The following is a 19,316-nucleotide window of genomic DNA, read 5'->3' as shown; positions in this document are numbered from 1 at the left end:
ATTTCAAGTTTACCCTCGTTGTTTCTTTTTTTTCCTTTGAAAAAACCGAACAAAAATATTTCAGAATATTATTTTTTTTACCATTTTCTTTCACTAATTATTTTCTTTGTTTTAGAAAATACTTTATTAGAAATGGAATATCCAGGGGAATAATCTGAAGGAAAAAAATAATTTTTTTATTAGTTTTTATTGATAGAAATAATTGGTTAATTGAAGGAAAATCGTTGTAATGATAAAATTATTATTGTGTGAATGTCAGAAGATTTGAATTTAGAAAACAGTCGAAGGAGAAGGATTAGGATTAGGATTGTTTGTTTATGACTTTCATTATAGATTATTTAAACATTTAGAGGAAGAGCTTTCCCATAAAAAATATTGTAAAAGTTTTTCACACTTTTATTTTAAAAACCATATATAATGTGCCATATTGTGAATCTAACAATTCTAATAAAACAGTAATCATAAATATTGCTCTCGATAAAAAAACATATTCTTCGATTGCAAGTACTTGGATGCGTCGATACAATCAAGTCGTGTGACTTATGTTCATGCCGTAGACTTGACGAATTGGGTCAAGAGGCTTTGCCATGGTAGAGCTAGAACCCACCGAAAGAGACATTAAATACTTGACGCGTCTATCAACTTGAGCCTTGAGCATCCATAGTGATTGCTCAAGTAAATCAAGTGCCTCAAGATCCACTACATCCTTCAAGTCTTGGATCCACTCGAGTCCTTGAGTGCCCACCCTAAGTCGCTCCTCTAGCTCAGTCTTCTTTTGCTTCTGGCCCTCCACATAGTGACTCACCTCTAGGAGGTTATGGTTCAAATTTTGGACCACCCTTTTGCGATGTTCTTGCTCATGACTAGATGAATCGTGAGAGATTAAAAAGCCTGTGTTGCAAAGGAATTGATCGGCAATTGACTCCACCGTAGGGCTGCCGAAGGAGTAGGGCCGACCGGTAGGGGAGTAAATCAATACTACTATGTCGATACCACAAAGAGTAGAGAGATCACTCGCCTTAGCATATACTCCATTCCTTCTCTTGGAAAAGCTAATGTACAGAGCTTCTTTATCGTCTATCTTTTGTATCATCGATCTTCGTTTGCACTTGGTGGTCTTCTTTCCGCTTGACATTTTTGGAGTTTAAGGATTGGTTGATCTACTAAAAACGTAGTAACTTATCTCTTTGTAATAACATATCTGTATTTATAGTTGTAAGACATGAAGGGAGGAGGGGGTGGACTAGTTGAGCTAAAATGTTAAGTTTTAATTTGTGATTTTGAGAGATATTTACATTAATACTTGTTGAGTATTATTTTATTTATATATATATATAAATATATTGATCATTTTATACGGTCATATTTTGGAAAAATGATGTTAATTATTAATTTAAAAATGTATTTTAGATTTTTCTAAATGTTACTATAAACAATATTTTTGGGGAAGAAATAAATTGATATATTTATTTATTTGTTGCAGCTATGATAATAAAAAAACAAAAAAGGGAGCTATTAATGTGTTTAAATAACTCACGAATACTTGATATTTCTAGCACAAAAATATTCAATTGACATTGATTTTTTATCCAAAAAATTTAATAAAAAAAACTCTGTCCAAAAGAAGAAAAAATTAGTAGCTTCTAATTCCAACTTAATCATTTTTTTTATTATTATTATTATGACCTCGTTGGTATTTATCACCTTATGATTTTTAAATATAGTTAATTTTTTAATAAAAATTATAAATTTTAATTATTAAAATAATACATGTATTTTCTTTATACCTCATAAAATTTCTTAATAATTTTTTTCGTCGGCTATTGATTATATATTGTAATATAAAAGTTATAAATTTGTGAGTAAAAGATTGAATTTTATAGTTTATCACGATTAAGACTTTAAATGTTGCTTAATTATCATTATTAATTGAATCTACTAATAAGGAATTGAATGAATTATATAATTGGGGTTCAAATAATTTTTATTATTTACTTCAAATAGATGTGTGAAGAAAATAACAAGATCAAAGTAGTTATTTTCTTTCTAAAATATTATTTATAAATAAATTTTCAAAGTATGCTTTATGCCTCACAAACTCTCTTAACTATTTTTTTTTCATCACTAATTGCTTAGGAATTGAATGAATTATAAGAATATAGCAAGATACAATTCATTACACTCATCTTGCTGTTTGCAGGATCGATTAGCTATAAGTTATTGGTAGAGACTAGGATGCAAACAAATCGAGCTTCCTCACGTATTTTTTTGAATTCCTTCAAACAATATTTAATTAGTATTTAAAATTATCAAATATAGTTGAACTCGAATATGTTCGATTAATTTTTCGAGTTAAATTTAAATTTATAATATATATTTGTTTTTCGAGTGTTCAGAAGCTTTTGTCCGTAATGATGTAGGTTTTTGAAGATAAACACTGCAGCAGTACCGATTTTATAAATACAACACTACTAATTTTGAATAATTAAATGTTCGAATAATTAGAATAAAGCTCTAATTTAAGCTCTTTTGAGCTAAAGTTTGATGATGCTCGAATCAAATTCGAGCTCGAATTTCATTTCCAATAAAATTTGAGCTAAAATTATTTATCTTTTCAAACTCCAAATTAAATTCGAATAACATATATATTCTCCTAGCTCAAATCCGAATATTAATATTTTCATACTATTCAATTCAATTGTTTACCTCCAATAAAGACTTCTAAAAAGATGCTACTTGTTGACTTTCGAAAATTTTATCAAGTTGTCAGTTGACCTTGCTCCGAGATCTTTGACGAATGAGCCATCGGTGAGCAATCTTCTAGGTGAGACTACCGGAGATATCTATGAAGTTGGAGGAGAATCCTCGGACACTGCAAACAGGGCCAAGTCATCTAGAGGGCCTACAAGGGATAAAAGAGTGAGCGAGGGATTAGAATGGAGGTCATAGAATACTCCAGCTCATCCACTCTGACGTTCAAGTCAATCTATGTGGAGATGGGAATGAGAAGATAAGCAGTAGATGTACTATGTATGTGTAGCATAAAACATATTTTGGCTTATGATAGTGGGCTCCTTTTATATTATGTCACGAGCTACCTCTTTCTTCAAATATTGATGAAGATAAGACGTCAATTAGACCCGAGTAAGGAAGATGCTGTAGGGTCCGCAGGGGGTGAATCATGTGATTTTAAAAATATTTCTTTTCGTTTGAAATTGAGTTTGTAGTGGAAGAATTAAACTAAGTAAGAAAGAAAACAATACGAGAAAGCGAACATAAGTATTTTACTTGATTCGGAGCCTTCAACGACTCCTATTCCAAAACCTAGATTTTTTGGACATTTCTGATGGATAATCCATTAATATCAATCGAATAATTACAATGAGATGAAAAGCTAAAGTGCAAAATACAATTATACCAACAACCGAAAGTAGAATCTTGAACGTTAGTTGTCGGGGCAGCTTCCAAGCGTTGTGGAGAGCGTTTTGGTGTAGCACGTGAATACGAAAACCGTAACGCTTGATGATATAAGGTTGCTGGTCGAAGTCTCTTTTATAGACATTTTTAAGCACCTGTACCACCCCTAGGCGCATGGATCAAGGCCTATCCAATCTTGTTTCGTCGCTGAATTATCCAACTCCGGGCTCCTAAACCTAGTTTGGGCGCCGAGATCGCTGGCATGGCCTCACCTAGACGAATTTCTATCTAGTAGCCTCAATCCACTCCTGGGCGCTTAGACCAGCTCCGAACGTCCAGACCAGTCCCGGGCACCCGGACCATCCCCGGATGCCTTAATGTTGATGTGTGATGGTCAATCAGCATGCACCAACTCATCTGTGCAAGAAACTATGTTCGGGCTAACCCAGGTGCCTGGACTCGATACAGGCACTCGGACCTCTGAGTGCCTAGACCCTTCCCAGGTGTCTGGAGACCATTTTTCTAGCCAACTTTCAACTTTAATTTTCTACACCACAGAATTAGCAAAACAAACAATAATATGAAAAATAAATATTAAATATTTTGATAATCTCAGGACTGTCCGATCTTGACTTTAGATTTCTCTAAAACCCTAGGTTGGACCGGGGCCTACTGTTCCTTCAACCAGGAACGCGCCCTCACTAGATCTTTCCTCCAGTTTCTTACCTTTACTTACCATTTGTGGACTTAGTTGACCTTGATCTGTTGTCCCACTAGGTCTTCCTGCCATATGTCCTATCTGGACTTCAACCAATCATCTGATCCTCCCTCACTTGATTGGACTTTTTGACAATTGTCTAATCCTCTCTGACTCGGCTGGACTTCTTGCTAATCATCTAATCCTCCCTAACCCGATTGGACTTTAGCCTGGTATCTGGTTCCTATCAAGTCTTTCAGTCGTGCACACTTGGTAAATAGATTAGAACACAACATCTAACTTTAACTTTTTGTCATACATCAAAACCTAAGTTTGATCGTCAATGCTAATTATGCCAACAATCTCCCACTTTTTTATGTAATAATAAACTGGGTTAAAGTTAGAAAAAAATGTGCAAAAAATAACAGCATAAATGAGAAAATAAACATTATATTTGTTTTTTATTTCTATTGGGTTATGAGCATAATAAAAGCATAGCAAATAACAAGTAGAAAAATAGAGTTAATAATAGTAAAAAAAAAAAAAAAGAGGCTAATAGCAAGTCAAATATACAACAGTAGCTAAGTGCAAGTGTGATGATCTACTGAGAAGATGATAAAGGATGACTTGAGCTCCAAGAATGGGACATATCTATTAGCTCGAGATTGCGAGTCCTCTCCTCCTCTCTTAGACTAGATACCTTTTGTCGAAGACTCGTCAGAGATTGCTCAACTCAGGTGGAGGATGTTGGGATATGCCCGATGTGGGTGCGTGCTAGAACATATTTGGTAAATATGCGCAGCGAAAAATAAAACAATAATAATTCCTAATTGTTACATCACATACACTACACGCATATAAGAATACAACATGCCCAACATGATCACATAATTAAAATTTTATGGAAAGTAAATTTACACTATGTATACCTCACGGATGACCTGTAACGAGAAGGGCATCAACCATAGCGATGTTGTCGAATCTCGCCTCTATTTGTATCCACATCGAGCTTCTCAAGACAACTCCTTGAGTACAAGTCTCTCATTCGGAAGTTATTAGCCATGAGTGAAAAAGAAGGATCAAGAGGAAGAAGAAGAGAATCACACAAGGGAGAGTTTTTCTCCCTTGTGGTGGTCATGGAAATAAGAGGGAGAACCCTCTTGTTGGCGGCGGGAGAGAGAGGGGAGGGAGAGAAGGATTGAGTTTCCAAAAGTCAATCAACTAAATAATGAAACTTATATATAATTCTCTCTTAATTACATCTATATATAATCCTCTTTAATGAGTTGAATTAAAAAGCCCAAATTCAATCCATTATCCCTTAACTAAAAATTAGTCCATTAACCCCTTGATTTGGTTCACAACTAAACTAAGTTGGTTCATGACTAATTCATGATTAAACCAAATATGGTTCAACTCTACCATAAGAGATGTAGTTCATCCGTGCTTCCATCATGACAAATATTTCCATATTTGTCTTATGTATGGTCTAACCAAATATTTATCTCTTAATCTAAGAATCCTATTCTTTAACTAGTTTTAGGTCTTTTAGAGACTCGTTAGTGCGTGTGACCCAATAGGTTCCCAATTTATCTTGGTCATCCATAATTAACTACTTAATTATAAAACGATCATGAGTGATACCTAGTAGTACATCATGCTCCCCAATTAGTCAGAAAATCATAGTTGATCTTAGAACTAAATCTAAACCCTTCAGCAACTATAGTGAGGCGTGCCCTATTCCTTTCACTTGTCTTATACCCATTTGGTTCAGGACATGATCTATATGTCTGTCTCCACTAGATTGATTACGTCACACCTAGCCTAAGTAATATTTCCTCGTTCTACGGATTCAAATTACTCGTACATATGTACAAGAGTCTCTTACTCTTAACATGTGATGCTTTAGCCAAAGACTTTGAGTAATAATCCTAACGAGTGGTCATAGGATATACGTCTCCTAGCAAGGAGCGTTGAATCCTCAGTGGGCTATCCAAACATCTTTTGACATTTCGACTTATACTCAATCATCCTGAGTCCATACCTCAATGATGTGCTTATTTAAGATGTCAAAGTATATGTTTCCATAATCAAGATGACTTGTATACCTCAAGTCGAAGGAAACTTGCACTCAAGCTACAGTAAGTGTTGGATCGTGATGTTTCGATAGAGGGGGGGTGGGTGAATATCGATTACAAGAAATTCTTCGATAAGAGTTAAACACAGCAGAAAAATTAAGCAATGCTAACACAGACCAATTTTACTTGGTTCGGAGCATGTGTCGACTCCTACTCCAAGGCCCGCACTCGTTGAGTGCTTTCGGTGGGCAATCACTAGCAATTCGAAATTTATTACAAACTTAAGTACAGAATTTGCTAATGAAGAAATAAAAGTGATACCGACAAAGGAATAACTTGAAAAGAAAACGTGCGTTGTCGGAACTTCGTTAGCGTCGTAGAAGCGCAGAGCAGCAGAGCAGGCAGTAGACGATCTTCTTGTCAGTTGTTGTTTTGAGCTCCACCCCTGACCCTCCTTTTATATGAGGCTCGGGGCGCCCCGGATCCCTTCCGGGCGCCCTGGTGAGACGTGACAGGTCCAACCAGAGAGCTCCACGTAGCGACGACGCGATAGGATAAAAATTGCCTCCCGGGCGCCCGAATCACCTTTCTCCAGGGAACACATTTCTTGCAAAACAAGGTTAGTCCGAGGCAAATAGATAATGTATATCCTGCAAAACAAAGTGTTAGCACAGTTTATAAGTTCAGTATAAAAGGTATGACTTAGATTCCGTCTTTCCGAGACCGGAATCTAGTCACGATCTCGACTTAGATATCCGAAATGGATCTAAGCCAGATCGACGCCTAATGTTCCCTTCCCGGGAATGCGTCCTCACAGTCACTCCCTTCTAGTGACTTACCTTTACTCACCTTTCAGACGTCCGGTCATCCCTTTGACCTGTCTGGACTTCTCGCCAAGCGTCCGGTCAGCCCGTCGACCCGCTTGGACTTCTCGCCAGCTATCCGGTCAGCCCGTCGACCTAGCTGGACTTCTCGCCAAGCGTCCGGTCAGCCCGTCGACCCGCTTGGACTTCGTGCCAGACATCCGGTCAGCCCGTCGACCTGTCTGGACTTCGCCTGCACACTCGGTCAGAGTGTTAGATCACGACAAACCTAACTTAACCTGATTTTTCATTCATCAAAACCTAAGTTAGACTGTTAGTGTTAACCGCACCAACAATCTCCCCCTTTTTGATGGAATGACAACCTGCTTAAGTTAGTGAAAAATATGCGAGTAAGAACCAACATGATTTTTATTTTAATGTTTAAGTTAGTTTTTAACTTTAATATTTTGTTTCTCTAACTTAACCATCTATCCCTCCCCCTTTGGCATTCATCAAACAAGGACATAAGTTAGACACTCAAAAATACAGAATACAGACAAAGTGAAAATATAAGGAATGATGTTAAGTTAACTTGGGGGAGTTTTAAAATTTTTAAAGACTTGTCTAAAGCATTAGCTTTAATTTTTGCAAAATTTAATTTTCAAAAATGATTTTGCAAACTCAAAGAGAATTTTCTAATCAGAAATTTAAAAAGTTAATTTTCCAGTATAAGTGCATAAGTTCCAAATTTGATACCATACGTTTCAATTTTGAAGTATCCTTGTTACCATGGTTGCTCAGTCATCGATCCGGACGAGGATCCAAGAGGCTCAGGCTGGTGATCAGCGCTTAAAGTCCATTGGCAACCAGATAGCTTTCGGGCAGCAGACGGAGTTCACCCAAGATGACAAGGGTATTATTTATTTCTGATGCAGATGATGTGTACCTCAATCTCACCTGGTTATGGAGGAGTTAGTTCAAGAGGCTCATCGCTCCCGATTTGCTATCCACCCAGAAGGAACATGCATATATCGAGATTTGAGGCGTTCTTATTGGTGGAACAGCATGAAGAAAAACATCGCAGAGTTTGTAGTTAGATGTCTAATCTGTTAGTAGGTGAAGGCTGAGCACCAGAGACCTGCCGGGTTACTTCAGAGGATTCTTGTTATGGAGTGGAAATGGAAGCACATCACAATGGATTTTGTGGTGGAATTTCCTAGGACATGATGAGGCTAGGATGTGATTTGGGTAATCATTGACCGATTAACCAAATCCGCACACTTCTTAGCGATTCAGACGACTAATTCTCTGGATCGATTGGCAGAGATGTATTGTTGGGAGATCATCAGATTGCATGGTGTTCTTTTGAGCATTATATCGGATACAGACCCATGATTCACGTCCTGATTCTGGTAGAGTTTGCAGCAGGCCTTAGGCACACAACTCCGTTTCAGTACAGCATTCCATCCGAAGACAGATGGACAGTCAGAGTGGACCATCCAGACTTTAGAGGACTTGCTAAGGTCTTACGTTATGGATTTTGAAGGCAGCTGGGAGAACCACCTACCATTAGTAGAGTTCCCCTACAATAATAACTATCATTCGGTATTCAGATAACACCATTTGAAGCGCTGTATGGTAGGCTTTGTCGGACACCCACCTTCTGGGAGGAGGTTCGGGAGGCCCAGCTGCTAGGACCTCATAGAGCTTAGTAGGAGACAGAGTTGGTCTACACTATCAGACTGAGGATGTCCGAGGCGCAGGACCGTCAGAAGAGTTATGCTGATCGGAGACAGAGACCCCTAGAGTTCTCTACTAGCGACCATGTATTTCTGAGAGTTTCACCCACTAAAGAGGTGAAGAGATTTGACCTTCAAGGTAAGCTATCTCCACGATACATTGGGCCTTTCCAAATCTTGGAGAGGGTTGGAGCGGTAGCTTACCGTCTGGCGCTACCACCGTCCATGGTAGACATTCACGATATATTCCATGTGTCCATGCTGAGAAGATATGTACTCAACCCAACACATGTTCTGTTAGATATATTAGTTCCTATTCGGTCTGACGTTACCTACGAGGAGGTTCCGGTACAGATTCTGGACCACCGAGAGCGTCAGCTACGGAACAAGACTATCTGGTTGGTTAAAGTTGGATGAAAGTATCATTCTGATGAGGAGGCTACCTAGGAGCTCAAGGATACGATCCGAGCTTAATACCCCATCTTTTTTACTTGAGGTATGTGAGTTGTTGGGACCGAATGTGTAGCTAAAGGGGGGGAGGGGTGAATAGCTCGGTGCACTCGTCGTGCTCTTCGTTGCTTGTTTCTTCAATGATATGCAGCGAAAATACAAGAAACAAAACATACAACGCTAACACAAAGGATTTACTTGGTATCCACCTCAAGATAAGGTGACTAATCTAAGGATCCACACACTCACGCACCCTCCACTATGAAAACACTCTTTTATGGTATGATCGATTGGGGGCTCTAGATCGATCGACCGATCGATCCAGCGCTGTTCTGTGCGATCGTGCATTCGTCCCAATCGATCCACTAATCGATTGGGAGGAGGCTTGTCGCGAAGACTTGCCAAATCGATTGGTCGATCGATTGAGCATGACCCAATCGATCGACTGATCAATCCAGCACATGATTTCTCCCAAAATCAAGTCTAAAGCCTCCTAAATCAACATCTGGTCAACCATGACATGTTGGTTCATCGTGCCTAACATCCGGTCACCTTTGACCTGCTAGGACACCCTCACTAAGTGTCCGGTCAATCCCTTTGACCCACTTGGACTTTTCTCCTCGTGCCAAGTATCTGGTCAATCCCTTTGACCTACTTAGACTTTCCACCTCATGCAAAGTATCCGGTCAATCCCTTTGACCTACTTGGTCTTTCCAACACCAGATGTCCGATCAGCCTTGATCCATCTGGATTTTCTCGTGCCTGATTTCACTCACCAGGACTTTCCCAATTGTCTGGATTCACTCACCAGGACTTCCTTCTGCCTAGCTTTACTCACTAGGTTTTTCCATCTGCCTGGCTTCACTCACCAGGACTTTCACCTAGCTTCACTCACTAAGATTTCCTTCTGTCTATCTTCACTCACTAGGTCTTTCCATATGCATGGCTTCACTCACCAGGAATTTCACCTAGCTTCACTCATTAGGATTTCCTTCTGTCTAGCTTCACTCACTAAGTCTTTCCATCTGCCTGGCTTCACTCACCAGGACTTTCCATACTGCCTGGTTTCACTGACCAGGACTTTCCTTCTGCCTGTCTTCACTCACCAGGACTTTTCAGTCAAGTATCCAGTCAACCTTGACCTACTTGACACTTCTTCACAATCTTCCCACATGAACAATTGCCCCTGCAATCTCCATATGTTGTTTACATGTATTGTCAAACATCGAAACCACAACATCAAGACTCGAGCTTGACTCAATTCAAGCTCAGTCAACACGGTCAACCTTGACCTGGGGAATATTGCACCAACATGAGTTAGATTTTCCGTTCAGTGTTTATATTGTTTATCTATTATTAGTACTTGCTGATGGTAATTAACAAAAATTTGGGGACCAAATTTGTATTAGTGGGGGAGAATGTAATATACGGCAAATTTAATAAGAAGTATTATTGCAGAAATAGCCTTATTAGATTTTTCCAAAAAAATTTAAAATTTTTTCTAGATTTAAATGAAATCCGTGTGACATGTTTAAGGGGATGAATTCAGGTTATAGAGGAGGCCTGTTTGGAATAATCATTAAGTGAGAGTTGATTAAGGAGTGAACTTAGACTTTAACTAAGCTAACCTAAGTATAAAACTAACCCTAGCTTTAAACGCCTTAATCTTCTCTTCTCCTTCCCCGATTCCCTTCTTCTATATTCATCGCGTTCTCCGTTCCACACGATCGACGATTTCCTCTCTTTCTCCTCTCGGCGTCGCTGGCGTAGAGCTACTATTGGAGCATTGAGGGGGGAACTTGCTACAATCGACCCTTCTCTTCTCTGATCTCTGCAAACACAAGCGTCGAGTCTCCAACCCCTTGCCATCGCCACACCCATTTCTTCAGTCGGAGGGAAGTCGCGGCTATTGGTGTCAGATCTGTCCAACGTCGGTTGTTTGGGGGAGGTAACAGTCATTATCCTCTCTATTCCATTCCTGATCTTCCTCTCTGTTTGTCGGCAAGAACACGTTGTTTCCCTATGGAGATCTTAGAGGTAAGTGATTAAAACGAGTATTGGATTTGGGCATTTGATCTCTTACCTAGTGTTGGTTTAAGGTGATTGTTTGGGAGGCAGTGACTACATTTTGTTCCGACCACCACATCGTCGATAGGGAAAATCCATCTTCGTCGGATCCGTGGTCACCACAGGCTATTGAAGAAGAAGAAGTAATAAGAGCAATTTGTTATCTGTATATGAGTTGTTAACAGATTGTTTGGTTGTTTTTCTTTTCTTTCTTCTTGATTTGATCAGGGGATGCATAGTAAGTGGTTAATCGGTAGGAGTATATGGGTATCGTTGAAAGGGAATTGATAACAGATTTGGATATTAACAAGAATTGTTATGTTGGGTAACTGGAAGTTTTAGGTGTGTATAAGCCTAATCTAAATTGATTATGGGATGTTTAGGGTTGCATTGTGCTAGGTAATTACGAAAGGTTTAAGGATAATTAAGAATCTAATGAGAATTTAGTTCTTAGATGGTTTAAGCTATGTCGAAAAATGGATCTGGTCTTTTCAATAGAAGGGAACAATAACCATGGTTAGCTATTACATTGGAGTTAGTTATTTATTTGTAGGTGATTAACCTATTTGTAGTACATATATATATATATATATATATATATATATATATATATATATATATATATATATATATATATATATATATATATATATACACATATACATAAATTGTATATGTGACGCAGGACCTTGATCGGTGACGAGCAGCGTGACGTGGGTACCTATGATTTATCTTCTTTTGATATTGTCATTATGATATGCATAGTATGTTATAGCTAGTAGTAATTGTTATGTTTATATTTGCATTAGTATGTCACTACTTGATATATGAGGTATGCCTTTATTTTATCTGATATGTATTTAGGCATATATCATCTTGATTCTTGTCCTATGTACTTATGTTCATAGAAGTAGTGAGATACAATGTATTACTGGGTACAGGACTAGCTGCTAGTTATAGATGGCATGCGTACCTAGACATTATGATACCTAGTTTATTGTTATGGATTCATTGTTATTTTTGGTACATGTTAGATGGAGGTGCGTATTGTCAGGTGCTACATGCTTTAGTGTTATGCATCATCTTGCATGATTGCATGCTGAGCGATTGTCGGCTCCTTTATAGTTAAGCACATTGTAAGTTACATGATCTGCACACACAACCACTCATGGGTTAGTGGTACATCAGACAGGGTGTGTGCAGTTGCTCTGTCAGGGCTTCGCTCGGCCGCTCATGGGTAGTGCTGACGTAGTGTGGTACCGGACAGGGATCCCTCCTCTTGACTATGACATAGGGAGATGAGAGCTTCGACTCCCCATTTAGTTGGGGTAGGAGGATAGGTGTACTCCGACAGCATCCTGTCCACTCGGTAACTTAGGAGTAGTAACGGTAGAGTGCAAAGTCGTCATAGCCCTACCCACTCGACCTCATCATCGCGATGATGGTGGCTGACTGGCGTCAGGGGTGACCATGTCATTTGCACCATATGCTTGGATTGCGTTTATTTGTGTATGATTGTTGCATTTTGGATACTGCATTTTGGTGGTTGTATATTATTGACATGCATACAAGAGACATTATGTATTTGGCCTGACGATCCTACATCTGTTTGTATGGTTCACACCCTTATATCAGGATATGAGGTATTTGTAAGTACAATTTTCTTCCGTTGTCCAGTCTTGCATTACTTATAAATGTTTAGAAGACTGTACTGCATAATTATTACTGATAGTTATATTTTACTATGCATGTCTGCTCGATACCCGTTGAGTTCATTAAACTCACTCCGTTGATTTAATCCAATTTCATGTTGTAGCCGTTAGGATGTTCCAACTACTAGTCCCCTCTCCATGTCATGATGGTTTCTATGTTTGATCGTTTGTTTTCTTGCTATGTGACCTACGAACTGGTGATGTGTAGTTCTTGTTGGAGCAATCTGGGTACTCTAGGTTTTGATGTTTGGGCAAAGGTTTAAGTTAGGTTTATTGTTGTATTTGATGTGCATTGTGAGTGTGCAGGATACAGGCACAACAAGTAAAGTCCAAGAGAGATCTTGGTAAAGGAGAAAAGTCCAAGAATGAGTCTTGGCGGTGTAAGTCCAAGCATGTAGTCTTGGCAACGTAAGTCTTGTTGGTTGCTACTCGGAAGGCCTAACGGTTTAACTGTACAAAAATTTTGTATAAAGGTCTGAACATTTTCCTAGCTACCATGTGTTCTTTTAAATTAAACTCGGATCGCCTGCGAAACTTAACACATTTGATCCTAAGTTTAATTTATTTGTTCTTTTAGGTTTAGACTTGGATTTCCTGCGGAACTTAACATGTTCGATCCAAATCACCTAGGTTATTAATTCCATTAAATATTAATTTCCAAAATTGGCTTCCAGTACTGACGTGGCGAGGCACATGACCTTCTTGGATATGGGAACAACCACCACCGACTAGACAAAGCCTTTTAAGGAAAGCTAATATTTAATTTCCTTAAATAACTCTAGGTTAACCAAAAAGAACAATCGAAGCACAAGTTCGAAAAGAAAACACAAAAGAACACAACATCGAAAACAAATTCGAAATACTAGAATCGCATGCCTCTTGTATTTGGTATTATTTCCAAAAATAACTAGTATGATGCGGAAAGGAAAAATACTAGTTATACCTTTTAGAAAGACCTCTTGATCTTCTACCGTATTCCTCTTCTAACCTCGGACGTTGTGTGGGCAACGATCTTCCGAGATGAGAACCACCAAGCACCTTCTTCTTCCTTACGAGTTTCGGCCATCAAAACTTCTCCTAGGATGAAGAGGTTCGGCCACCACCACCATGCTCCAAGGGATGCTAGAAACAAAACTTTCTTTCTCTCCTCCTTCTTCTTCTCTAAACTTAATCCGACCACCATATGAATCTCCACAAGAAGGATGAGGTTCGGCCATCAAAGAGAAGAGAGGAGGAGAGGATGGCCGCCCACACCAAGGAAGAAAAAAAGGGAGAAAATAGAATAGAGTTGTTCGCCATGAAGCCTTCTCTACCCCCTCTTTTATAATCCTTGGTCTTGGCAAATAAGGAAAATTTAATAAAAACTTCCTTAATTCTTTTTCCATTGAAAAGGAAAATTTATTTAATTAAAAATAATTTTTCTTTTCAATTTAAATGGTCGGCCACACCATAAAATTTCCAAGCAAATAAAATTTTAAACACAAATTAAAACTTCCTTATTTGCTTCCGGAAATTTATAAAAAAAATTTCCAATAATTTTTCCCTTCATGATTGGTTAATAAAAAGGAAATTTTATAAATTAAAATCTTTCTTTTAACATGTGGATAAAAAGAAAGTTATCTCTAAAAATTAAAATCTCTTTTAATCTACAAATAAGGAAAGATATTAAATCTTTTCTTAATCTTTTGTAGAAATTAATAAAAGAGAATTTTTAATTTTTAAACTTTCTTTTAAATAATAAACACGATTAATAGGAAAGTTTTTACCAAAATTAAAATCAACCTTTTAATCTACAAATAAGGAAAGAGATTTAGCTCTTCTCTTAATCTTTTGTAGGATCTTATAAAAAGAAAGATTTAAATTTTTAAACTCTCTTTTAAATCATGTTATCCACATAAGAAAAAAAATTTAAAATTAAAATCCTTTTTATTTTAATAGGGTCGGCCACCTAAGCTTGAGTTCAAGCTAGGGGCGGCCACATGAATTCACCCATGAACCAAACCATGGCCGGCCCTAGCTTAGTCTCCAAGCTAGCTTGGTCGGCCCCTATAGGATGGGTAAGAAGGTGGGTATGTGGTGGGTATAAATCTCTATATACAAGAGGCTACGATAGGGACCGAGAGGAGAATTGGTTTTGGTCTCCCGATGAAATTAAGCATCCCGTGTTCGCCCCGAACACACAACTTAACTTCATCAATAATAATTCATTCCACTAAAGAATTATTATTGAACTACCGCACCAATCCCAAATTACATTTTTGGGCTCCTTCTTATTATGAGTGTGTTAGTCTCCCTGTGTTTAAGATGTCGAATGTCCACTAATTAAGTGAGTTACTGACAACTCATTTAATTAATATCTTAGTCCAAGAGTAGTACAACTCAACCTCATCGTCATGTCGGACTAAGTCCACCTATAGGGTTTAACATGACAATCCTTATGAGCTCCTCTTGGGGACATTCTCAACCTAGATTACTAGGACACAGTTTCCTTCTATAATCAACAACACACACTATAAGTGATATCATTTCCCAACTTATCGGGCTTATTGATTTATCGAACTAAATCTCACTCATTGATAAATTCAAGAAATAAATATCAAATATATGTGCTTGTTATTATATTGGGATTAAGAGCACACACTTCCATAATAACTGAGGTTTTTGTTCCTTTATAAAGTCAGTATAAAAGAAACGACCTCAAATGGTCCTACTCAATACACTCTAAGTGTACTAGTGTAATTATACAGTCAAGATAAACTGATACCTAATTACACTACGACCTTCCAATAGTTTGTTCCTTTCCATCTTGGTCGTGAGCTACTGTTTATAATTTATAAGGTACTGATAACATGATCTTCTGTGTGTGACACCACACACCATGTTATCTACAATATTAATTGAACAACTACATTTATCATAAATGTAGACATTTGACCAATGTGATTTTTATTTCTAGATAAATGTTTATACCAAAAGCTAGGCTTTTAGTATACATTATAACAAGTCCAAGTGTGACTTGGCAATGGATGAAGTCCCGGAGGCACGACCTCTTGGCAAAGGAAGACCCGACAACAATGATAAGGCCGACGGAAGCTCCAAAAGGCAAGACGTGAAGGATGGGGAGACATCCGAGGGGCGCAACGCTGATGGAGGAGGCTAGAAGGCTAAGTTTAGGTTGGTCAGTCATGGACGAGTGCTAAGTGAATGTACTCGGGGGTTAAATCTTAGGATTAGGATTTTATTGTAGCGTTACTATAGCAACACTGTAGCGTTACTGTAGCAGTCGACTGATGTTTTTATCAATCAACTGGTGTGGTCGACCGGCAGCCGACTGGGGCGAACAGAATGCTTCTGTTCGTTCGGTTAGTGTAGAGCAATCGATTGATGAAAGTATCAGTCGACTGGTATCGAGCCGTTGGGTTGCAACGGTCGAATTTCTACATAGGGCAGTCGATTGATGGTTTTAGCAGTTGACTCGTTGGCGGAGTTATCCAATTCGTGTCCTATATAACCAAGCGTTAGAAGCTTGGTTAAGGTTGATGAAATAGACTTGGTTAAAGCCTATTAGAGTCTCCCAAGCCCTTGTGTGATCGGTGTGCTTGCATTCAAGTGTTTATGGTGAGGTTTCTCCATCGACAAGGAGCTTGAGCTAGCGGAGGGTTTCCAAGGAGTCATCCACCGACGGATTGGGATGATCCACCTTACGGACAACCGTGGAGTAGGAGTAAGTGATCTCCGAACCACATTACATAAATGTGTTAGAGCTTTGATTATCTTGGTTATTACCGCTAGGTTTAGCATTCTATTTGTTAAATTTGTTTTTATATTTCCGCTGTGCACTAACATTATAAGAAGCGATCGATTTGGGTGAGATGTTATTCAGCCCCCTCTAGAGGACGTCAAGGTCCTAACAGTTCTTACACCCATCGATTTTTATATCAAGTTTTGGGTATGTGATAAGCGAATCTGTCACATCCGCTAATCAAATTGTACAAATGTATTTTTCCACTGAACCCCTTAATTTCACAATAACGTTGTAGTAACGAGCCCAGGATCGATCTCGAGGAACTAACGGTCGTATGAATTTTAGGATTGTCTTTTTATTCCTATTTTTGGGGTTTTAAACATATAAATGGAATTTGGGGAGTTTTGCAAATAAATGGGGGATTTAAGCTTGAATCTAAATCTAACAAATGAAAACAAGCAATTAAGAAACTAATCTAAAGCATAAATGAAATCTACTTGTGTGCCAACAATCAAACCCAAACGCATTGTCACTCTACGTTGTGATTAAATTATTAACACACACTTAAACTAAGATATAAAATAGCAAGACACAATTAAATCTGATCTAAAGCAAGATGTAAACCCTAACTATGTACTTAAACTCTAAACAATTAACCAAGCACAAATTAAACACAATTAAGCTTCAACAAGGTAATGAAATACTAAATTACTTGCATAAAAACATAACAACATAAAAGGAATCTGTTCTAAGCTGTAAAAAAAAACTATAACAAACTAAAATAAATCCTAACCAATCCAACTCACAACCAATCTCACCACCTTCACACTCAAGCCGTCACACAAGAGTGTCAAAGTCGAGACCACCCAACTTTGGACCTCAATGGATCGTCTCAGCTGCGTATCAGCTCAAGGAAGGTTCAACAACACCGACGGACCACCCCCGACGAGCTGAAACAACCCTAAACCCAAGAAAATGCCGAAAATCTGGAAATCTGCCTCTGAATCTGGAATGGGAGCTACGGATTGCGAATTGTGGTTGGATGAAGCTCAACAACGCCGGAGGACCACCGCCTAGCGTTTCTGATGGGAATCAGAGCTCAGATTTGGAAGAACACCTCCAAATCTGAGGTGAACAGAGGTATCGAAGAAATGGAGATTGCGCCGAAGGGAACACCCAAATCGGTTCCAGAGAATCGGGATGAAGCTGCTGGGACGTCCTTCACCGAGGTTGAAGCTCGGGAGAATGATCGGAGAAGAGAAAGGGGTCGAAATCCGTTGGAAGACGCACGCCGGAACTGAGCTGCGTGAAGGGGATCGACGAAGAAGCTGGGTACTGTAGCTTCTCATTTAAATCTGATCTCGATCTGAAATGGATGGTTGAGATGATTCCGGGCTAAATCAACGGTGAAAAGTCATCCAAAATCTGATCCGAAGGTACTGATGTTGATCTAGGGTCTGGATATACCCTCCCGTAGGTCGGATCGATCAGATCATCACTGGATGGCCCAGATCGGCCCAGTCTTCATTAAACGGTCCAGATTAAGTCAGGCTGGATCAATAGCTAGATGAACTCAGATCTGCATCAAAATTTCTGGATCTTCATCAATGGCTCAGATCTTCTCCCCATTAAGTTAGATCAGCCAGATCTTCAACGGATGGTCCAGATCTGTCCTATTCTTGATGAACGGCCCATAATGCTCCAAAGCTTGATCTTCTTGTTTGAACTCCGATTTGAGCCCAATTTCGGTCCAAATAGATCCAAATTCAAGATCCTTTGATGACTATAAAATAAGAATCAAATATTAGCATCAAATAATATAAAAATAAAGTAATTTGCAATCAAGTCCAAAAATATACACTATGCACAAAATGTGATGTAACCATGATTTACCTATAAAATCAACCTCAAAACTATGCATATATGAATCAAAATAATGCAATGAAATCATGGTTATCAAATCCCCCACACTTAGTCTTGAACATCTCGTGCAAGTAAAGAAAACTAAAAATCATCTCCACACAAAATTCCCTAGCAATATCTAAAAGATAGTAAAAAGAATTTAACTAAGATCATCTAAAGATCACTAACAATCATGAATACAATCCAAACAATAATCAGTAGGTGTGGTAGTTTCAATCCAATTAAAAAAATTAAGGAAGTTGCATCTCACAAGGAATTTACCTAATCTATCTCTCACACTCAAACATGTGTATAAGTGGAGCTCACTCAATGCAACTCACAACATTTCACTACCATAAGCTTGCTTATTTTCTAATTATCCACCACTATAAAACATAACATGCATGAATCAAAAGGATATTATCATGAAGAATTGAAATAGAATAAAAAAGAACAATTAAAGTGAATAAAGTAGGCAAAAGAAAAGACATTAATGAAGAAAATGAGAAGATAAGAGTATTGGATAATATACTTGATGAGTTGACCAATTTGATGTGAAAAGAGTTGTATACCATTTGTCATTACTAATTCAAAATACCAAGCTAACCTCCCCTTCAATTTGATGACAATCCAAAATTCTTGATATTCTATCTCCACATTTGATATTCTGTTTTGCCAATTTTTTTTCTCACTATTTTTCCACTTC

The sequence above is a fragment of the Zingiber officinale genome, chromosome 2B, assembly GCF_018446385.1.
Source record: "Zingiber officinale cultivar Zhangliang chromosome 2B, Zo_v1.1, whole genome shotgun sequence".
Classification (NCBI taxonomy): Eukaryota; Viridiplantae; Streptophyta; class Magnoliopsida; order Zingiberales; family Zingiberaceae; genus Zingiber; species Zingiber officinale.
This window is presented reverse-complemented; position numbering follows the sequence as displayed.